The sequence below is a fragment of the Pan paniscus genome, chromosome 2, assembly GCF_029289425.2.
Source record: "Pan paniscus chromosome 2, NHGRI_mPanPan1-v2.0_pri, whole genome shotgun sequence".
Taxonomy (NCBI): Eukaryota; Metazoa; Chordata; class Mammalia; order Primates; family Hominidae; genus Pan; species Pan paniscus.
The window spans coordinates 24,512,323-24,537,210 of NC_085926.1; the positions used below are offsets into that span (position 1 = coordinate 24,512,323).

The 24,888-nt window shown below is 37.9% G+C and overlaps 1 long non-coding RNA gene across 1 annotated transcript; it reads left to right on the forward strand.

Moving 5' to 3' along the window:
• The first annotated feature begins 19,934 nt into the window (after positions 1-19,934).
• LOC117979607 (uncharacterized) lies at positions 19,935-24,381 on the forward strand. The gene is made up of 3 exons (XR_004670477.3): positions 19,935-21,654; positions 22,674-22,756; positions 23,996-24,381. It is a non-coding gene; the product is annotated as an uncharacterized LOC117979607 (long non-coding RNA).
• Positions 24,382-24,888: the final 507 nt, after the last annotated feature.

Here is a 24,888-nt window from a genome sequence, read left to right on the forward strand (position 1 = left end):
ATAATATGTTTTTATGACTATGTTTACTTCTTTGAGTTCTTCATTTATCTCCCACTTTTACACTAGCAAACTTCTAGAGTGGAAGTCACTATTTCAGGCTTAATTTCCTTGCTATACACTCCTATCACTGAAAAACACATGATAATGTTAAAAATTGCTACCCACCAGAAATCATTAAGGTCCTTAACAGACTCAACTTTTTCTCCTGGGCGCCTCAAAATGACCTAGGGAGTGAAGAAAACAGATGGGAACACATTCTAACTTGTGACTGAATTCTTAGCAACAGGAGCCTATGATATTAAACTTAAATACTTATTTATTTATTTATTTTTATTATTTTGAGATAGTCTTGCCCTGTTGCCCAGGTTGGAGTGTATTGGCATGATCTTGGCTCACTGCAACCTCTGCCTCCCATGTACAAGTGATTCTCCTGCCTCAGCCTCCTGAGTAGCTGGGCTTGCCCAGCTTATTTATTTATTTATTTATTTAATTGTATTTTTAGTAGAGACAGGTTTTTGTCATGTGGGCCAGGCTGGTTTAGAACTCCTGACCTCAGGCAATCCACCCCTCTCAGCCTCCTGAAGTGCTGGGATTGCAGACATGAGCCACTGCACCCAGCCTATATACTTATTTAAACATTTGTTAAGGTGGATAAAAAATTATTCTTGCTGATTTTTTGTGCTGAGAAATCCTCAACAGTGGCTTCTTGAAACCAGTATTCTTGAAGACACATTTAAAATCCAATTGTGGAAAATAATTTTCTAAAATACATGAGTGTTTTTCAGGAATAATAAAATTGATTAAAAAATAGTCAGGCTGCTTGTACAGATAGGGCTACATTTGAAAGGCTGTGTTGTGGGCATGGTTCCTCACACTGAGGGCATTGTGCTTCTTGAAAATGTCAACAAATGCTGCACTCTTCACGAAGACACCTTGCTCTAAACATTTCCTTCCCAGTTTTCAGTGTTTAATAGGATAATTGAATACATTTAAAAAACTCAAATTTTTAGTAACATGGGAAATAACCCTAAATTCTTTCTCTCCCCTGTTACTCACATAGTCAGTGGGAGGAGTTGCTCAGAATACTGTGCACTCAGGAATGAATTCTTATTTCCCTCCTTAGAGGAAAGATGATGAAGCATCAAAGAGCAAAATCCCAGACAGAAGCCTTTGTCCTAATGATAAAGAGTAGCTTGCAAGGTTGGATTTTTCTTTCATAGATTTTATTTTATTTTTTGATTTCAGCTCTCTCTAGAAACTATTCTTATACAAATCAAACTCTGCAGTGAAAATGAAACTTGTGATGAAAAGAGGGGCTCTGAGGTTTGATGCATTAGTGCTTATAAAAATTAATCATCAACTTACTTGTTTTCACTAAAAAAGGCCCTTGAGAGTATTCCCTTAAGGAAATAAGGAGACTTACTAGAGACTCAGACCTTTTCTGTCCATTTCATAACCCAAGTGGCATGGACTCTTACCAAAAAGACACAGTGAAACTTTTATGAAAAGTAACCTGAATGTAAACAATCTAACTCTGTTGCATTCCATTTTTAAAAAACAGGCAGTCAATGTAACAGCATCTTATTTATTTGCCAATGATATAGGTAGGGAAAACTTTGTGGATGAGGGGCCCGACTAAGTTGGTGGAAGACTCTTGACAGTAGAGGTTATGAGCTTGGACTTACATCAAGATAGCAGTCAAACCTTAATTCTAAAAGTGACACATGCCATTAGTATTGGTAGATTTGTATAATTTTCCCACATATAGAAATGATTTAATTCACAATCTCATCTTCTAGAAAGTTGGCATATAACTCTTTGTACTGTTTTCAAGGAATTTGTTCAGAAAGTGAGAACATGTATTATGAATGCCTTCAAGTCATTTACCATAACTATTCAAAGAAGGAATGATAAAATTTATAGAGGACAATTTCAGTTCTCTCTAAATTATTCATTTTTAAAAATTCAAAATCAAGATAAAGAGGAAAATAGCTAAAGAAATCCAACAGAATTCTTGTTTGACAGTAATTGGAAACCAGTGATTGGAAGCAGTTGGTGCAATATGTTCTACAAAGGACTTTTTACATTTTATTTTTTTGGTTGCTTTCACAGCTCTTCACCCTTTCAATGCTGCTTAAAGAAATGCAAGTGCCAAAAATGGTGCTGACAAACTTTCCTAGCTGGACAGAAAAGTTTTGAAAAGAGAGCTGCATTTTTAATAGACTAACTTATATCTTATTCAAATTTTAGGAAAGAATCCTCTCATTGTGAGTTTCTTTTTTTTCTGAAAATAAGAAATGACTCTAGAAGAAAATACAATCTGTGAGCATGATTCAAGGATTTTCTTGCCACCCATGCCTGATTCTCTGTAGGGCTAAAGTGATAGACACATGACAAAAGGTACCCTCCCCCACCTCCATAATGAGCAGCCAAGCTCTTACTCTTATGGCTGTTTCTGGGGACTAGAGGCAAAGGGTACCACTTTCAGGCTAGCACAACTTTCTTCCCTTCTGAACACCTCCCTACTCCACATCCTACTATGTTCTGGCAGATAGAGTTTCAACACGATTGTAAAGATGCTAGGCATCCCTTTGCAATCCCAGAAAAGCAGAATTGTGCAGGAGAATGTCACTCATTTTGGTTATTACCCCAGATCTGTGAGGGGAAATGGAAAAAGGATGAAGTCTCCTACTCTATTTTTTCCATTCTTTTAAATAAGGGATTCTGTCTTATTTAAGGACAAAGCATCATTGGGCCATATGGTTTTTCTTCAACTAGTTCCATGAGCCTTATAGTTAGAAATATATTCCTAATGCTGGCCTTAGATAAGTTGTATTAATTTTCAGCATTGTTATAAGATCTCTGGAACTTCAAAGATATTTGAGTTGGAAAGCGAAGAGGCTAACTCAACATGCTTTTAAATGAAAAAACCTAACTTTACCAGTTTTCACATTAAAGAAATTTATGTCTTTTGGCCACACACACACAAATCCACCAAATATTGAGTGTTGAAATTGGAATTTTCATGAGCATTTAAATCAGATCCATATTTTCAATCATGACTATTTTTCCCTTTTTCATGGGCATGTCATCAATACTGTGAAAACCCTAAAGGAGAAATAAATGGAGAAGCATGCCAGAATCACACGTGATGTTGAAATGGGTTCTAATGCTTTTCAAGATTTTACTGTTCCTTTTTCTCATATTTATCCCAAGAGTATAAAAGTTCAGTGAAATGCTTTCCTGGGGATAAACTATTTTGTGTTTTTGATCTATAGCAATTCTTTGTAATTTTGTATAATAAAGTATGTGGTAATCTAATACAAATTAATATTTTCATAGTTTTCCAGTGTTGATAATAAACAACACAAATATGTTCTACCTCTTATATTCTGAAGTTTGAGACAGGGTTTTGTTTTGTTTTGTTTTGTTTTGAGATGGAGTCTCGCTGTCGCCAGGCTGGAGTGCAGTGGCGTGATCTTGGCTCACTTCAACCTCCGCCTCCCGGGTTCAAGTGACTGAGACAGAGTTTTAAACCAAAAAAGTTACCTTCTTAGCGGCCAATGATTATCTTTATAAATTCTTACAGCCAGGTCTTGCCTTGTTATAATCACCAATAAGAACATAGACTTAGGAGATGGGTACTGTTACTTAACCATGAGTGAATATTTAAGTTTTCTAAGCCTTAGCTTTCTAATATGATTAGATATAAAATGTAAATTATAATATCTACCTTATGGGTTTCGTGTGAAATTTATTGACTTATCTAGCATAGTATTTACCATAAATGAATATTCCTTTAAAGTTGGATATTGTTAAGTGTTATTGTCCTTAGGAATTACACCAAAGACCAAATGAAGTTTTCTTCTGATTGTATGTCTTCTAGAATATATATATTTTCTAATCAAATCATACTACATACTAATAAGCTAGTTATACACTGAATCCCATAAGTGTACACTGAATCCCATAAGTGAAAAAAGCTAAACCTGACTTATTTTGTTGGGGATGGTCTTGGAGGAGACTTAGAAAATCATAAAATAATGCCTGCACTTGGAGTCTTAGATAATGATGACCAAATTGCAATGTGTTATTTGTCCTATATTGAGAATGGATGTACATATAGCTTTTAGAAATATGGCAATCAATAGCTGTGGAAAAATATTTTTCCATCCTAAGACAATTAGGCCCATACAGTATAGGTTATTATAACATGAAGTTGGGATTGTGTCTTTCCAGGAATTTTAAACATCTAGTGTCCACTGGGGCTCATACCTGTAGTCTCAGTGATTCTTGAGGCTAAGACTGAGGCAGGAGGATGGCTTGAGGCCAGGAGTTTTAGGCTGCAGTGATCTATGATCACACCACTGCACACCAACCTGGGTGACAGATTGAGATTCTTTATCTCAAAAAAAAAAAAAGTTAAAAAACCCCAAATCTAGTGTCCACCTCAAACATCTAGTTTCTACTTCAAACACAATTCCAACAAAGATATCTGTTCCCTATATATTAATACAGTATTCATAGAACAACATACTGACATACGATTTCTTTTTTTTCTGAATGAGTCTCCTGGAAAAGAGAAGCAGTGGCCAGCATCCTAGGTTAGACTCACACCCTGTGCTATGGGAGAAAGACTGAGGTAGGTCACTGGTGGTAATGCTTCCTCTCCTCCACTGCCCTAAGAAATTAAAAAGTCTGGTTCCAAACATGCATCCTCTACCGTTATATAACTGCACCTAGCCTTGTTCATTAGAAGTTGGCTTAATGATGCTCAGTGATTATGCCTATGATTGGGCCGTATAGGAGTCTTATCTCTAAGTGGTTTATTAAATTATTCCTACAAAACACATACACTATTGTTCTTTTTATAATAGCTATTGTTGCATAATGAACTGCCTCAAAAGTTAGTGGCTTAACGTAAAAATCATTTTATTTTTTTTATGATTTTGTTGTCCAGAATTTAGGCAGAATTTGGCAGGATGATTTTTGACTAGCCACTCAGAGGTATTCAGCTGGTAACTCATCTGGTCTAGGGCATTCAGGATATGCCTGCTGCCTTACAGAATGACTGCAAGGCCAGGCTCGTCCGGGCCTTCTCTTTCTCCATACAGCTTCAGAGCCCCTCCACATGGTTTCTACAGCAGTGTAGTAGGCTTTTTACATAGCCGATGGCTTTCTCAGAGTGAATGTTCTTAGAAAAAAAGTGGAAGCTATAAGGCTCCTTCTGACCTAACCTCTGAAGCCATGCAGGGCTACCTCCACCTCATTCTGTTGGTAAGAAATGAGTCACATGTACAGCCCAGAGTCAAGGAGAGAGCAGACGAATACATGTGAGTATGAATACTGTGAACATTTTTCTTCAGCTGCCGGCATTGTTCACTGGAGAGCTATCTTCAGGGACTAGTCTCTCTGGGAGGAGTCTAGTTAAAAACAATTATTTCAATTTGATATAATTCCAGTGACATTTTCATAACCCTTATAAATTGGCACCTTGGAAACTGCCTGGTTAGCTCAGTCCTTAATCAGTCTCTGTCCATGCCAATGACCTGTACTAGTTGTTCTGTGAGATATGTCTATAGTGTTTCTTGTGGGACTTTGGTTGACTTGAGTTTATTTCAAGAGCCTGTCATGTGTGAATTGACAAAAGACCCTCTAAATTTGCAAAACTGAGCATCAGGTTATCAACTGCACCCCAACCACCGTGAAGATCTAATTGGAATATTTAGCTTGTCTCATTTTATTACTATATAGCTTAGTCTGACCCATGCTTAATATATACCATCCCTTCAGCTTTGTAAGTCACTGTAATTCAGATCTTACATAATTATTGTGCAGGACCTGTTGATTTCACTGTTTGATGCAGTTTATTGTTGAAACAACCTTCTTCCTATTCTCTCTACTTCAGTCCTTTCTCCCTAAAGTCTAATCTATTGTAAATATAGTGATCCATTAAAATCTAAGACAAATCATGGTACTTCTCTGCTCAGATCCCTTTAATGGTTGTGTTTTTTAAAAATAATTTTTATTGTGTATAAATAAGGCATATAACATGATGTTATGGGATGCATATACATGGCAGAAAGGTTACTATGGTGAAGCAAATTAACATAATCATCATCTCACATAGTTACCCTTCTGTTTGTTTTTGTGGCAAGAGCAGGTAAAATCTACTCATTTAGCATGAATCTCACATACAGTACAATTTTATTACCTATAATTCTCATGTTGTATATTAGATCTGACCTCTTAATCATACATATTTGCCACTTTGTATTCTCTGACCTACATCTCCTCATTTCCTGCCCTCCCCACATGCCTGGTAACCATTGTTCTCGATCTCTGTATATTTGATTTTTTAAAAAGACTCTACATATAGGTGAGTTATTCGTGCAATATTTTTGTTTCTGTGTCTGGGTTATTTCACTTAGCATAATGTCCTCTAGGTTCATTCAGGTTGTGGCAATGACAAGATCTTGTTCTTTTTAGGGCTGATTAATATTCCACTGATATAGGTACTACAGTTTATTTATCCATATGTCTATCTATAGATACTTAGGTTGTTCTCATATTTTAGCTTTTGTGAATAATGCTGTAATGAACTTGGGAGTGCAGGTATCTTTATCAAGTGGTGATTTCATTTCCTTTGGATATAATCTCAGAAGAGAGATTGCTGAGTCGTATGGTATTTCTATTTTAAATTTCTTTCTGTAGCATTCTCGTTCACAAATAATGACCTAAGTGAAAAATAAACCAAGAAAATCCCACTTACAATAGCATCCAAAAATGCCTCGGAATAAATTTAAGCAAAGAAATGAAAAATCTATATAGATGCTCCTTATGATAAAATTACCTTCCAATAAGCCCATCAAAATTTGAAAATGTAAAGCATTTAATAAACCTAACCTAATGAACATAATTACTTAGTATAGACTACCATAAATGTACTCAGAACACTTACATTAGCTTACAGTTAGGCAAAATCATTTAAAACAAAATTTATTTTATAATAAAGTGTTGAATAGTTCATGTAACTCATTGAATGCTATACACTATGTTGAAATTTTGATGGTTTTGCACCACTGTAAAGTTGAAAAATTGTAAGTCAGACCATTATAAGTTGGGGACCATGTATACACTGAAAACTATAAAACATTGATGAAAGAAATTAGGAAAAAAAACACAAATGAAAACATATCCCTAAGTTCATGGATTGGAAGAATTAATATTTTTTAAATGTTCACATTACCCAAAGCAATATACAGACTCAATGCAATCCATCTCAAAATCCTAATGGCATTCTTCACAGAAATAAAAATAAACAATCCTAAAATTTTATGGACCCATGAAAGACCCCGAATAGCCAAAACAATTCTGAGAAAAAAAAAAAAATTGAAGGCATCACATGTTCTGATTTAAAATTATATTACAAAGCTATAGTAGTCAAAACAGCATGGTACTGGCATAAAAACAGACACATAGACCAGTAGAACAGAGTAGAGAGCCCAGAAATAAATCCAAACATATACAGTCCACTAATTTTTGAAAAGGGTACCAAGAGGACACAATGAGGAAAGAATAGTCTCTTCAATAAATGGTGCTGGAAAAACTGTATTTCAACATGCAAAATAATGAAAATGGATCCTTAAATCATACCCAAACTTCATATAAAATGCATAAAATACCTAAATATAAAACCAGAAACTATAAAACAAGGGGGAAAACTCTTGAACATTGGCTTTGGCAATGATTTTTTTTTTTTTTTTACTATCACACCAAAAGCTCAGGTCACAAAGGCAAAAACAAATAAATGGGATTGCATAAAACTAAAAGCACAACAAAGGAAACAACAAAATAAAACAACAGCCTATGGATTAGGAAAAAATTATTTGCAAACCATATACTTGTTTAGGGGTTAACATCCAAAATGTATAAAGAACTCATACAATTCAATAGAGGAAAAATAACCCAATTTAAAAAAGGACAAAATACCTGAATAAACATTTCTCCAAGGAAGACATAAAAAAGGACAATGGGTATATGAAATATGTGATATTGCTCAATATCATTAATCATCTGGGAAATGCAAATCAAAACTACTATGAGGTATCACCTCACACCTGTTAGGATAGCTACTATCAAAAAGTCAAAAGATAATAAATGTTGGCAAGAGTATGGAGAAAAAGGAACTCTAGTACACTATTGGTGGGAATGTAGATTGGTACGGCCATGAAGGGAAACAGTCTGGAGGTTTCTAAAGAGTATGGAGAAAAAGGAACTCTAGTACACTATTGGTGGGAATGTAGATTGGTATGGCCATTAAGGGAAACAGTCTGGAGGTTTCTAAAGACATTAAAAACAGAACTACCACATGTCCCAGCAATCCTGGGCTACTCTTTTTACTCAGTGAAATCCAAAGTTCTTACAGTGACTTATGAGGCCCTACATCCTCTTCTTTCTCCCTGTCCTCATGCATTCATTTATTCAGCAAATATTTGTTTAGTGTTTACTATATATTGGACACTGGCTGAGGGTACAGCAGTAAACAAAGCAGAAAAAAATACCTGCCCTTATGGAATACCAACTAGCTTACTCTTCTCCATCTTCATTGGCCTTCTTGCTATTCCTAGAAAATTCTAACCATGGTCCCATTATCAGGCCTTTGCAATTGCTGTTCTCTCTACTTGGGAAATATCTTCCCCTGATGGCTACATGGCTTGCTCTCTCACTTCATTTAATTCTTTATGCTCAAATGTCACCTCCCCAAAGTCTATTTCTTGATTACCCTATATAAAATAGTAGCCATCCCCATACCATATTTCCTTCTTCCTGTTGTCTTACTAATATTTGCACCATAAGACAGACTATATATTTAATTGTGTGCTTGTTTCTTATCTGGCTCTTTCCACTAGAACGGAGGCTCTATGAGGGCAGGCCTGAGTATGTTATTCAGTATTATAGCCTAGTGTAAATCACAGTAGGCTTTCAGTAGGTGCTTGCTGAATGAGTTTTTAGATCCAATAATGTAAATTCTGTTAAAAAAACAGATAACTTGGTGATCGACGCAGAAATCGGGTGATTTCTGCATTTCCAACTGAGGTACCTGGTTCATCTCATTGGGAATGGTCAGACAGTGGGTGCAGCCCACGGAGGGTGAACTGAAGCAGGGCGGGGCATCGCCTCAACCGGGAAGCCCAAGGGGTCGGGGGATTTCCCTTTCCTAGCCAAGGGAAGGCGTGACAGACTGTACCGGGAAAATCAGGACACTGCAACCTAAACACTGTGCTTTTCCAATGGCCTTAGCAAATGCCACAACAGGAGATTATATCCTGCACCTAGCTCAGTGTGCCCCACACCTACAGAGCTTTGCTCACTGCTAGTCCGAGATTGAACTGCAAGGCAGCAAACTTGGCTGGGGAAGGGGCGTCCACCATTGCTGAGGATTGAGTAGGTAAACAAAGCCGCTGGGAACCTCGAACTGCGGGGAGCCCACCACAGCTCAACAAGGCCTGCCTGCCTCTGTAGACTCCATCTCTGTGGGCAAGGCATAGCTGAACAAAAGGAGCAGAAACTTCTGCAGACTTAAACGTCCCTGTCTGACAGCTCTGAAGAGAGCAGTGGTTCTCCCAGCACGGTGTTTGAGCTCTGAGAACGGACAGATTGCCTCCTCAAGTGGGTCCCTGACCCCTGTGTAGCCTAATTTGGAGACAACTGCCAGTAGGGGCTGACTGACACCTCATATAGCCAGGTGTCCCTCTGAGACAAAGCTTGCAGAAGAAGGATCAAGCAGCAATATTTGCTGTTCTGCAATATTTGCTGTTCTGCAGCCTCCACTGATGAAACCCAGACAAACAGGGTCTGGAGTGGACCTCCAGTGAACTCCAACAGACCTGCAGCTGAGGGACCTGAATGTTAGAGGAAAACTAACAAACAGAAAAGAATAGCATCAACATCAATAAAAAGGACATCCACACCAAAACCCCATCTGTAGGTCACCATCATTAAAGACCAAAGGTAGATAAAACCACAAAGATGGGGAGAAACCAGAGTAGAATAGCTGAAAATTCTAAAAACCAGAGGGCCCCTTCTCCTCCAAAGGATCGCAGCTCCTCACCAGCAACGCAACAAAGCAGGAAGGAGAATGACTTTGACGAGTTGACAGAAGTAGGCTTCAGAAAGTCGGTAATAACAAAGTTCTCCAAGCTAAAGGAGGATGTTGAAACCCATCGCAAAGAAGCTAAAAACCTTGAAAAAAGATTAGACGAATGGCTAACGAGAATAAAAAGTGTAGAGAAGGCCTTAAATGACCTGATGGAGCTGAAAATCATGGCACGAGAACTACGTGATGCATGCACAAGCTTCAGTAGCCGATTTGATTAAGTGGAAGAAAGGGTATCAATGATTGAAGATCAAATTAATGAAATGAAGCAAGAAGAGAAGTTTAGAGAAAAAAGAGTAAAAAGAAATGAACAAAGCCTCCAAGAAATATGGGACTATGTGAAAAGACCAAATCTACATTTGATTGGTGTACCTGAAAGTGATGGGGAGAATGGAACCAAGCTGGAAAACACTCTTCAGGATATTATCCAGGAGAACCTCCCCAACCTAGCAAGGCAGGCCAACATTGAAATTCAGGAAATACAGAGAACACCACAAAGATACTCCTTGAGAAAAGCAACCCTAAGACACATAATTGTCAGATTCACCAAGGTGGAAATGAAGGAAAAAATGCTAAGGGCAGCCAGAGAGAAAGGTCAGGTTACCCACAAAGGGAAACCCACCAGACTAACAGCAGATATCTCAGCAAAAACCCTACAAGCCAGAAGAGAGGGGGGCCAATATTCAACATTTTTAAAGAAGAGAATTTTCAACCCAGAATTTCATATCCAGCCAAACTAAGCTTCATAAGTGAAGGAGAAATAAAATCCTTTACAGACAAGCAAATGCTGAGAGATTTTGTCACCACCAGGCCTGCCTTACGAGAGCTCCTGAAAGAAGCACTAAAGATGGAAAGGAACAACCGGTACCAGCCACTGCAAAAACATGCCAAATTGTAAAGACCATTGATGCTAGGAAGAAACTGCATCAACTAACAGGCAAAATAACCAGCTAACATCATAATGACAGGATCAAATTCACACATAACACTATTAACCTTACATGTAAACGGGCTAAATGCCCCAAATAAAAGACACAGACTGGCAAATTCGATAGAGTCAAGACCCATCAGTGTGCTATATTCAAGAGACCCATCTCACGTGCAGAGACACACATAGGCTCAAAATAAAGGGATGGAGGAAGATCTACCAAGCAAATGGAAACCAAAAAAAATCAGGGGTTGCAATCCTAGTCTCTGATAAAACAGACTTTAAACCAACAAAGATCAAAAGAGGCAAAGAAGGCCATTACATAATGGTAAAGGGATCAATTCAACAAGAAGAGCTAACTGTCCTAAATATATATGCACCTAATACAGGAGCACCTAGATTCATAAAGCAAGTCCTGAGAGACCTGAAAAGGAGACTTAGACACCTGCATTATAGTAATGGGAGATTTTAACACCCCACTGTCAATATTCGACAGATCAATGAGACAGAAGGTTAACAAGGATATCCAGGACTTCAACTCAGCTCTGCACCAAGCCGAACTAATAGACTTCTACAGAACTGTCCACCCCAAATCAACAGAATATACATTCTTCTCAGCACCACATCACACTTATTCCAAAACTGACCACATAGTTGGAAGTAAAGCACTCCTCAGCAAATGTAAAAGAACAGAAATCACAACAAACTGTCTCTCAAACCACAGTGCAATCCAACTAGAACTCAGGATTAAGAAACTCACTCACACAGTGCAACCAAATAAGAACTCAGGATTAAGAAACCACACAACTACATAGAAACTGAACAACCTGCTCCTGAATGACTACTGGGTAAATAACGATATGAAGGCAGAAATAAAGATGTTCTTTGAAACCAATGAGAACAAAGACACAATGTACCAGAATCTCTGGGACACATTTAAAGCAGTGTGTAGAGGGAAATTTATAGCACTAAATGCCCACAAGAGAAAGCAGGAAAGATCTAAAATCGACACCCTAACATCACAATTAAAAGAACTAGAGAAGCAAGAGCAAACACATTCAAAAGCTAGCAGAAGGCAAGGAATAACTAAGATCAGAGAACTGAAGGAGATAGAGACACAAAAAAACCCTTCAAAAAATCAGTGAATCCAGGAGCTGGTTTTTTGAAAAGATCACCAAAATTAACAGACCACTAGCAAGACTACTAAAGAAGAAAAGAGAGAAGAATCAAATAGATGCGATAAAAAATGATAAAGGGATATCACCACTGATCCCACAGAAATACAAACTACTATCAGAGAATACTATAAACACCTCTACACAAATAAACTAGAAAATCTAGAAGAAATGGATAAATTCCTGGACACATACACCCTCCCAAGACTAAACCAGGAAGAAGTTGAATTGCTGAATAGACCAATAACGGGCTCTGAAATTGAGGCAATAATTAATAGCCTACCAACCAAAAAAAGTCCAGGACCAGATGGATTCATAGCCGAATTCTACCAGAGGTATAAGAGGAGCTGGTACCATTCCTTCTGAAACTATTCCAATCAATACAAAAAGAGGGAATCCTCCCTAACTCATATTATGAGGCCAGCATCATCCTGATACCAAAGCCTGGCAGGGACACAACAAAAAAAGAGAATTTTGAACCAATATCCCTGATGAACATCAATGTGAAAATCCTCAATAAAATACTGGTAAACCGAATCCAGCAGCACATCAAAAAGCCTATCCACCAAGATCAAGTCGGCTTCATCCCTGGGGTGCAAGGCTGGTTCAACATACACAAATCAATAAATGTAATCCATCAGATAAACAGAACCAAAGACGAAAACCACATGATTATCTCAATAGCTGCAGAAAAGGCTTTCGACAAAATTCAACAGCCCATCATGCTAAAAACTCTCAGTAAACTAGGTACTGATGGAATGTATCTCGAAATGATAAGAGCTATTTATGACAAACCCACAGCCAGTATCATACTGAATGGGCAAAAACTGCAAGCATTCCCTTTGAAAACAGGCACAAGGCAGGGATGCCCTCTCTCACCACTCCTATTCAACATAGTGTTGGAAGTTCTGGCCAGGGCAATCAGGCGAGAGAAAGAAATAAAGGGTATTCAATTAGGAAAAGAGGAAGTCAAATTCTCCCTGTTTGCAGATGACATGATTGTATATTTAGAAAACCCTGTTGTCTCAGTCCAAAATCTCCTTAAACTGATAAGCAACTTCAGCAAAGTCTCAGGATACAAAATCAATGTATAAAAATTACAAGCATTCTTATACACCAATAACAGACAAACAGAGAGCCAAATCATGAGTGAACTCCCATTCAAAAATGCTGCAAAGAGAAAAAAATACCTAGGAATCCAACTTACCAGGGATGTAAAGGACCTCTTCAAGGAGCACTCCAAACCACTGCTCAACAAAATAAAAGAAGACACAAACAAGTGGAAGAACATTCCATGTTCATGGATGGGAAGAATCAATATCATGAAAATGGCCATACTGCCCAAGGTAATTTATAGATTCAATGCGATCCCCATCAAGCTACCAATGACTTTCTTCACAGAACTGGAAAAAATTACTTTAAAGTTCATATGGAACCAAAAAAGAAGACAATCCTAAGCAAAAAGACAATCCTAAGCAAGACAATCCTAAGCAAAAAGAACAAAGTTGGAGGCATCACACTACCTGACTTCAAACTATACTACAAGGCTACAGTAACCAAAACAGCATGGTACTGGTACCAAAATAGAGATATAGACCAATGGAACAGAACAGAGGCCTCAGAAATAACACCACACATCCACAACCATTTGATCTTTGACAAACCTGACAAAAACAAGCAATGGGGAAAGGATTCCCTATTTAATAAATGGTGCTGGGAAAACTGGCTAGCCATATGTAGAAAGCTGAAACTGGATCCCTTCCTTAGACCTTATACAAAAATTAATTCAAGATGGATTAAAGACGTAAATGTTAGACCTAAAACCATAAAAACCCTAGAAGAAAACCTAGGCAATACCATTCAGGACATAGGCATGGACAAGGACTTCATGTCTAAAACACCAAAAGCAATGGCAAAAAAAGCCAAAATAGACAAATGGGATCTAATTAAATAAACAGCTTCTGTATATCATAAGAAACTACCATCAGAGTGAACAGGCAACCTACAGAATGGGAGAAAATCTTTGCAATCCACCCATCTGACAAAGGGCTAATATCCAGAATCTACAAAGAACTTAAACAAATTTACAATCAAAAATCAAACAACCCCATCAAAAAGGGGGCAAGGGATATTAACAGACACTTCTCAAAAGAAGACATTTATGCAGCCAACAGACACATGAAAAAATGCTCGTCATCACTGGTCATCAAAGAAATGCAAATTGGAACCACAATGAGATACCATCTCACACCAGTTAGAATGGTGATCATTAAAAAGTCAGGAAACAACAGGTGCTGGAGAGGATGTGTAGAAATAGGAACACTTTTACACTGTTGGTAGGAGTGTAAACTAGTTCAACCATTGTGGAAGACAGTGTGGCGATTCCTCAAGGATCTACAATTAGAAATGCCATTTGACCCAGCCATCCCATTAGTGGGTATATACCCAAATGATTATAAATCATGCTTCTATAAAGACACATGCACACGTATGTTTATTGCGGCACTATTCACAATAGCAAAGACTTGGAACCAACCCAAATGTCCATCAGTGATTGACTGGATTAAGAAAATGCGGCACATATACACCATGGAATACTATGCAGCCATACAAAAGGAATACTATGTAGCCATAAAAAAGGATCATCATGTCCTTTGTAGTGACATGGATGAAACTGGAAACCATCATTCTATTGCAGGACATTCTATTCTAAGGACAGAAAACCAAACATCGCATGTTCTCACTCATAGGTGGGAACTGAACAATGAGAACACATGGACACAGGGTGGGGAACATCACACATTGGGGCCTATAGTGGGGTGGGGGGATGGTGGAGGGATAGCATAAGGAGAAATACCTAATGTAAATGAAGAGTTAATGGGTGCAGCAAACCAACACGTCACATGTATACATATGTAGCAAACCTGCACATTGTGCACATGTACCCTAGAACTTAAAGTATAATAATAAAAAAACAGATAACTCCTCACTGGTCATAAGTCCCCTACCTATATGTATTTTTTATTTATCTAGACTGTTCAGCTGTGTACACTAGATAGCACCTGGGGACTTGGCGCCTTCTTTCAAGGTTGAATACTTTCTAATTTATTTTAAACTGTAGTAGCATAATGAGAGAGGCAGCAGAAATCCTAATCTGTGGTTCTACAGAACAATTAAAAGCCTCCTTTCTACTTCACTGGGAGAAAAAATACATGGAAGAAGGACCCTGAGTCATCAACTTTAGATTATACAATTTTTATATTCATGCATTACTCTCACTCCTAATTTATTCTGTTAGGCAATGAAGCAGCAAATGTTGGTTTACTTTAATTAAAAAGCTACTCAAATTAAACCAACATCATTTAAAGTTACATTAAATGAACCATCATACATCATGTAGTAATTACAACTATACACATATAATGTAGAACTGGACAGAATTAAAAAATTATTACTGATGATGCCCAAATTGATCAATTTAGGCACAAAACACCATTTATTTGTTATCCATAAATTTAGATAATGACTTGATATGCCATGATGCTTATGTAGACAGATTAATTTCATTTTTCCACCTTTCACTTTCAAGTTACATAGGATTTTGAGCTATTAAAACAATATTAGTTCCAAAAAGAAAAAATATAATAATTGATGCTGAGCCCTTCCAGTAGATTTAAAACAATATAAAATAAATTGCAGTTGGCTTTTGAATAACATGAGTTTGAACTGCGTGATCCATTTTTACTAAGCTTTTCTTCCACCTCTGCTTCCCCCGGGACAGGAAGACCAATCCTACTTTCCTCCTCCTCCTCGTCCTCAGCCTACTCAACAATGACGACCTTAATGATGATTCACTTCCACTTAATGAAAAATATATTTTCTCTTCCTTATGATTTTCTTAACAATTTTTTTCCTAGCTTACTTTATTGTAAGAATACAGTGTATAATACATATAACATGCAAAATGCGCGTTAATTGGCTGTTTTTGTTGCCACTAAGGCTTCTGGTCAATAGTATGCTATTAGCAGATACGTTTTTGGGAAGTCAAAAGTTAAACACAGATGTTCAACTGCATGGAGGGTCATCGCTCCTAAACTCTCAAGTTGTTCAGGGTCAATTGTATAATCATTAACCACGATGGAAATAGTAGTAAGATTAATGATTTAATAAAGGGCTTACCAAATTAAGGCTGTGATATTAATTTCTCTTGCTGCCCATGTGTTCAGCCAGAGAGCCAAGTACAGTATTATATTTCTGAATGGTTGAAAAAAGTCAAATAAAGAAATATTTTTTTCTCTTCTTTTTTTTTTTTTTTAATGGAGTCTAGCTCTATTGCCCAGGCTGGAGTGCAGTGGTGCCATCTCGACTCACACCGAAACCTCCACCTCCCAGGTTCAAGCGGTTCTCCTGCCTCAGCCTTCCAAGTAGCTGGGATTACAGGCATGTGCCACCACGGCCCGCTAATTTTTGTATTTTCAATAGAGACGGGGTTTTACCATGGTAGCCAGACTGGTCTTGGATTCCTGACCTCAAGTGATCCGCCCACCTCGGCCTCCAAAAGTGCTGGGATTACAGGTGTGAGCCACTGAGCCCAGCCAAATAAAGAAATATTTAATGACATGTGAAAGTTACATGAAATTCAAATTCAGTGTCTGTAAGTCGTTTTATTGCAACACAGCCACAACTGTTTATTTACATATTGTCTATGGCTGCTTTCATTCTAAAGTAGAGTTGAGGCCAGGCGCGGTGGCTCATGCTTGTAATTCCAGCACTTTGGGAGGCCAAGACGGGCAGATCACGAGGTCAGGAGATTGACACCACAGTGAAACCCCGTCTCTACTAAAAATACAAAAAATTAGCAGGGCGTGGTGGCGGGCGCCTGTAGTCCCAGCTACTCGGGAGGCTGAGGCAGGAGAATGGCGTGATCCCGGGAGGCGGAGCTTGCAGTGAGCCGAGATCGCGCCACTGCACTCCAGCCTGGGCGACAGAGTGAGACTCTGCCTCAAAAAAAAAAAAAAAAAAAAAAAAAAAAAAAAAAAAAAAAAAAAAGCAGAGTTGAATAGTTGAAAGAGAGATCATATGGACCACAAAGGGTAAACAAATAAACGATCCAGACCTTTTCAGAAAAAGAGTTTTCTGACTCTGACTTAACATATTGATTCCCAGAATTTTGTGTAGACTATGCACATCAGAACTAACTGAAGGAAAAAAATTAAAAGTGCAAATTCTTCATCTTTCTTTCAGACATTCTTATTCAGTGGCTCCAGAGCCGTTTTAGGGCTCAGCCTCTGGGCTTATCAGAATCTGTAGGGAAGTACAGGGCATCAGTAGGTTTGGGAATCACCGACTCACTGTGCGTAGAGTGCTGCCCTTCTAGTAAGTCAATATTTCCTGGTTCGTCCTATATCATTCATTTTGCGTATAAATATAACTGATATTTTAAGAAAGCTAACTCTCATTAATAATGAGCATACATTTTTCTCAGAATCTATTTTGTTTATATTCTTAGAATATTTTTAGTTACACCTTTAGGTTAATATGCTAATTTAAATAGGCTAATATAATTTAAAGAGACAAAATCCATAAGGTGATATTACAGATTAAACTATTTGCCATCTAGAACAGATTAAGTACCAATATTCATAAGCAAAACTATCACTAGTATCCCATTAATTTAAATTCGACATGAAAATGGTGCTCAACCATGAATTATGCCAGGAAAAGAAAAAGGAGATTGGGATCACTTATTGACTAAGACATGGAAAGCCGTCCAGGTGGCATTACGCAGACTGCAATGGGTGTTAATCCATGTGTTCTGCAGCTCTTGCTCTATGTGGAGTCTAGGTAAGGATTTTGACCTAAATTCTCTAAAACAAGATTAGAGATGCTCCTAGATATATGTGAAACCCTTATTAAATCTCTCTCTCAATTTCTCTCTCTCTCTTTTTAACATTGCTGTCACTTATTTATCAAATACAAATTTTTAGCTTATAATGTAATTGTTATTTTCTTCAGGGGTTATTTAAAAGCTTAATTATAAAAAATTTTTTATGGGCCATATAGGTAGTAAATGTTAAATAACAAAATATAATTTGTATAACTTTTTTTTTTTTTTTGACAGAGTCTCGCTCTGTGGCCCAGGCTGGAGTACAGTGGCGCGATCTCGGCTCACTGCAAGCTCTGCCTCCCGGGTTCATATCATTCTCCTGCCTCAGCCTCCCAGTAGCTGGGACAATAGGCACCTGCCACAACGCCCGGCTAATTTTTTGTATTTTTAATAGAGACTGGGTTTCACCGTGTTAGCCAGGTTGGTCTCAATTTCCTGACCTCGTGATCCGCCCGCCTCGGCCTCCCAAAGTGCTGAGATTACAGGCATAAGCGACCATGCGGGGCCTAATTTGTATAACTTTTTAAATAAAGGGGAAAAAGTGAATATTGTGAATGTAATGTAGAATAATTAAATCAAGCTAATTAACATATTCATCACCTCACATATTTCCCAATTTTTGTGGTGAGAACATTTGAAATTTACTGTTAGTGATTTTTGAAATGTACATTATTTACTATATTCACCACACCATGCAATGTATCTCAAAGTAAAAAAAAAAAGTATTTTTCCTGTCTAATTTGGGTCTTTTACACTTTGACCATCATTTCCCCATGACCCAAAATCCCCAGCCTCTGATAGGCACCATTCTACTCTCTGCTTCTTTGAGTTCAATTGTTTTAAATTTTACATATGAGTGAGAACATGCATCATTTGTGTTTCTGTGTATGGCTTATTTGCTTAGCATAATGTTCTCCTATTCCATCCATATTGTTTCTTTTTTTTTTCTTTTTCTTTTTCTTTTTTTTTTTTTTTTTAAGATGGAGTCTCACTCTGCTGCCCAGGCAGGAGTGCAATGGCACGATCTTGGCGCACTGCAACTTCCACCTCCTGGGTTCAAGCAATTCTCGTGCCTCAGCCTCCCTAGTAGCTGGGACTACAGGTGTGTACCACCATTCCTGTCTAATTTTTGTATTTTTAGTAGAGACAGGGTTTTGCCATGTTAGCCAGGCTGGTCTCGAACTCCTGACCTCAGGTGATCCACCCACCTTGGCCCCCCAAAGTGTTGGGATTATAGGTGTGATCCACCGTGCCCGGCCTCCATCCATGTTGTTTCAGATGACATTTCTTTCTTTTTAAAGGCTGACTAGTATTCCATTGTGTGTATACACCACATTTTCTTTACCCATTCATATGCTGAAGGACACTTAGGTTGATTCAATAACTTGGCTATTGTGAAGAATGCTGCAATGAACATGGGAGTGCAGATACCTCTTTGATATACTGATTTCAAGATTTGGGGGTAAATATCCAGAAGTGGAATTGCTGGATTATGTGGTAATTTTATTTTAGTTCTTTTAGCAACCTCCACATTGTTTTTCATAATGGCTGTGTTAATTTACATTCCCTTTAACAGCACGCACGTGTTCCCTTTTCTCCACATTCTCTCCAGTACTTGTCATCTTTTGCCTTTTTGATAGTAGCCATTTTGACAAATGTGAGGTGATATCTCATTTTGGTTTTAATTAGCATTTTCCTAATGATTAATAGTGTTGGGCATTTTTTCATATATGTGATGGTCATTTGCATTTCTTTTTTGAAGAAATGTGTATTCGGGTCCTTGTAATTGGTGTATTTAAATTCTTTACTTTTCAGGTAATTATTAATTTGTTACTGATTAAATCTGCCATAGTATTTATTTACTTTTTTGGTTTTCTTTGGTTCCCATTCCCATGTTCTTTTCTCTTGACTTCCTGTGGTTTAACTTGAATACTTCTAGAGGTCCATTTTGGTTTGTTTACACTGTTTTTGAGTGTATCTCTTTGTATAGTTTTCAGAGTGGTTGCCTGAGTATTACACTAACTATTACATGTGACTTATCACAGTCTATTGGTTTCAACATTTTACCACCTTAGTGGAATATGAAAACCTAACTTCTTTTTAGCTTCCTTTACCTTCCTCACTTCTAAATATTGTATTGAATATGAGATGGTATATAGATTTCTTTGAATAATCAAATGTAATTCATAAAAATCGTGAGAAAAATGATAGTCTATTTTATGTACCTATATTTCTCTTCTTTATGTTTTTTCTTTCCTTCCTGAGACTCCACGTTTCTTTATTTTACCATTTTATTTCTCCTTGAAGCACTTCCCTTATTCAGTCTTTAAGGATAAGATCCGTCAGCAACAATAACTTTTAAGATTTTTTTTTCCATTGTCTCATTTTAATTTTCAGAGGTTTAATTATGATATGTCTGGGCATGGATTTCTTTGAGTTTGTCCTGTCTGGGATTGACTCAGCTTCTAGGACCTGTAGGTTTATGTGTTTTGCCAAATTTGGAAAAATTTAAGCTGTTATTTCTTTGAATATTTCTTTTTGTCTTACTCTCTTTCTCCTCCTTGTATAACTCTGATGATCTAAATGTTGGATTTTTTCTTACTGCCCCATAGATTCCTGAGGTTCTGTTCATTTTTTTTCTCTATTTTTTCTCTATTGTCAGATAATATACATTCTATTTTTCTGTCTTCAAATTTGCTGATTCTACTTTCTGTCATGTCCCACTCTATTAAGTCCATCAAGCGATTTCTTGATTTCTGTTATTGTTGTTTTAGTTCTATAATTTCCACTTGATACTTTTTAATAACTGCTCTTTCTTTCCTAGGGTTTTCTTTTCTTTCCATTCATTTTAAGTAAATTTGTACTTGATTGTAAAAACATTTTATGACAGCTGGTTTAAAATCCTTCTCAGATAATTCCAACATCCAATTTATCTCAGGATTAGCATCGGTCAATAGTCTTTTCTCATTCAAATTGTAATTTTTTTGGTTCTTGGTATGACAGGTAATTTTTATTGTATCCTGGACATTTTGTGTATTTTGTGAAGAGATTCTAGGTCCTATTTAAATCTTTTAGTTTAACATGCAAGTCACTCTGTTTAGTTTTATCCTGCAGATCCTGGCATACTATCGTGGGCTGTGGTTCCAATGACAGTTTAATTTTTAAAGTCTTTGTGGTGTTATTTTGGTCTGCTTGGGTTTATCTGGTGCCACTGGGACTTCTATTAATCCCTACTGGTGCTGCCTGAGGGGTGGGAGAGGTTTCTCCACACTGGGGCACAGATGTCTCTTGGTGGGGGAAGGGAGTCTCCGGCTCATGAGGACAAAGAGGTTTCCCCGCTCTCATCGTGATAGGATCATGCCTGCCTGTGGGAGACAGAAAGCATTTCTCAGGCCAGGAGCTTGTTGTGGCAGGATCTCCCCTAATGGGCACTCCTGTTTTTCTGGCTGGTGGAGGGAAGTCTCAGGCCTGTGGAGGCAATGAAGCTTCGGCCAGGTTTGTTGTGGTAAGATGCCTCTTGCTGATGCTGCTGGGCCCCTCAGTATCTTTTGGTGGGGGAGGGGAGTCTAAGCACAGCGGAAAAGGGGAACACTTCTCCGGCCAGTTTATTGTTAGTGGGGCTCCCAACCAAACTGCTCTTACAATGGGACTAGAGGCTTACCTGGTGTTGTCAGAGGGTCTGTTCGAGCCATAGGAGGAATGACCTTACCTAGACTGCCTTCTGTTGCTTGTTTAGAGTCAGAAAATGCTGGGTCTGAGCCACCTTTTTCTGTTTGGTGGGGAATGTAAGACACCCTGCTGCTGTGTTTTTCCTCCAATTCTAGATCTCGAACGAGTTTACCTTCTTCTTCATGCTTTTTGCAGTTTTTCTTTGGTTGTCTCTTGTGCTATTCCAAGGGTTCATAATTTTACTGGGCAGAGAGGAGCAGAGAGAAATGGACCTATGCCATCTCATCTAGGACTTTTACCCAAAGTCTTAGGTAAACGTCTTATTCAAATGTAATGCATCTATAGAGAAGGAATATTCTATGCTATGGTTGAATTGTGGCTCCCAAAGAGATGTGTTCAAGTCCTGATCCCTTGTACCGCAGAATGTGACTTTATTTGGAAATAGGGTTGCTGACGTTGTAATGAATTAGGTGAGGTCCTACTGCAGGACGGTGGGCCCTTAATCCAGTATGACTGCTGTCCTCACAAGAAGAGGAGATTAGAACACAGAGATGCAGACACAGAAAGGGGGACATCAAGTGATCATGGAGGCAGAAATTGAAGTTTTGTAGCTGCAAGCTAAGGAATGCCAAGGGTTGCCAGTAAACCACCGGAGGATAGCAAGAGGCAAGGAAGCATTCTCCTCTACACGTTTCAGGGAGAACATAGCCCCGCCAACACCTTGATTTCAGAATTCTAGCCTCCAGAATTGTGAAAACAATACACCTCTATGGTTTTAAGCCATCTAGTTGGTGGTATTTTGTTACAGCAGTACTAGGAAACTCATATACTCTATATTTTGAAAATCTCTCCCAGCCAGAGGAAATATGGCCTGATGGTGATGTCAAACAACTGGTGTGTCACAGAAGTGTCAAATATCTTCCTAGTCTATGACTAAAGTAAGTGCTACTAGCCATTATGTGTATCCTAAGTATTCAACTATTTCTAAAGGAGGGAGATAGGACAGAGTGGTTCCTACATGTTTCTTTTTATAACATATTCTATTTGAATACCTACATACTGTGATGCACAGAGACAAAGCCTTCCCTGCTGCTTGGCAAACCTTGTATTCATCTCTTGTTGACTCCCTGTCCATTTTTCTCAGATTTTTTCTAAATTTCTAATTTTCTAAATTTCTCTCACACTCTGACTCTCTCCAGATGACTTGCCTTCCTACTCATTTTATGAAATGGGGGATTCATAAACGCATCCTCTCAACTCTCCTCCCATCATCTCCCAAGCAGTGTTCAAATCAGCATTATATCTCCTCTCACATATTTCCACAAACATTCATCTATGAAGGTAAAACTCAGCTTCAGGACAGCCAGGTCTATCTGGGGAGAAAGTGTTGGGAAAGTACAAGCAGAAGTATATCATTTAGGTGTACTTCCTGGCATTTCTGGACCTTCAGCTTTTTCATCCATAAAAGGAGGATATGGGATTAGATTATCTTGAGATTTCCTTCCAACCCAATTTCAAAGATCACTTATTGTGGTGGATAAATTTGAGAGACAGGCTGTTAGAAGAGAGCAGAAGATCTGTCCAAGAGAATGTGGCAAGTCATAGACCATCTCCTTCCATTAGTTATACTTTACTTTCTGGTGGGAAGTAATGGGCAAAGAAAGGAGTTAGCATGGAATGGGAAACCTTTGGAGAGTCAGTGCACATGATGTAAGGGAAGACGTGTCCAAAGTGAGATGCAAGAATCCTGGAGACTCAATAACAGCCAATTTTGTAGTCATGCTCTATTCCAGCACTGTCATATAGAAATGTCATATGAGGCACAGAGATGAGCCATATACATGAAAATCAACAGATGAAATCCACGTTAATAATATATCTGAGTTAACTCAATATACTCAAAATACCATCATTTAATCATGTAATCAATATAAAAATTAATGAAATACTTCACTTTTTTTTTTCTAAGTGTTTGGACTCCTGTGTGTATTTTTCACTTACATCACATCTCAGTTTGGCTTGTGACATTTCAAGTGCTCAGTAGGCATGTGTGGCTAGGTGCTACCATATTTAATAATGTGGGTTTATACTACGTACTGTTGGTGACTTCTGGTTGTGTATATATTACTTTTTTCAATCATCACTAAACTGTTTGCAAATTATTCCTCTTCTTTTAGGTTTCTTCCTTGCTGTCCTTGTTGCTGGATATTCACCTTCATGTCTGCTATTAGAACTCCAAATTAGGGTTTACAAGGATAATAATGATGCCTCTTAATCCTTCCTTACCTAACCAAAATGATAATATAAAAGAAAACATACTGCAAAGAAGCCTATAAGTTGTTTTTATTTTATCTTAGTTTTATTTTTAAGAAGAGTCTCCCTGTGTCACCAAGGCTGGAGTGCAGCAGCGTGATCACAGCTCACTTGCAACCTCAACCTCCCAGGCTCAATCGCTCCTCCCACCTCAGTCTCCCGAGTAGCACTGCTGGTGTGTGCCACCACACCCAGTTACTTTTTGTATTTTTTATAGAGACAGAGTCTTGTGTTGCCAAGGCTGGTTTTAAACTCCTCGCCTCAAATGATCCACCTGCCTCAGCCTCCCAATGTGGTGAAATTACAGGCGTGAGCCGTCACTCCTGGCCAAAAACCTCTAAGTTGTTTAAAATGCTATTTAATGTATTTGTAGTGTTTGATGATTTGCCACGTGTTTTTGCTACAGTGCCTTATTTAATTTTCACAGTCATGCTGTGAGGCTTTCCCACCAGTGTTTCCACCTGCTTTCTAGGCATACCTAAGATGTCAATATGTCAAAAGCTAAAATCATAGTTCTTTATTTCTATGCTTGTTTTTCTTTCTGTATTCTTGATCTTAAAAAGAGTTGTATCATTATTTGCCACATTGGCCTATCTGGCAAACAATCTATACACCTACTGTACTTCTCCCCTCTCTCCTCTTTAAACCTGATATCTAATTAATATACCATCAAGTCCTACTGATTCTATCTTTCAAATATATCTTAATTGTATATGCTGCTTCTGCTTTTTTTAAAAAAATTCTCATTTTGATGTTT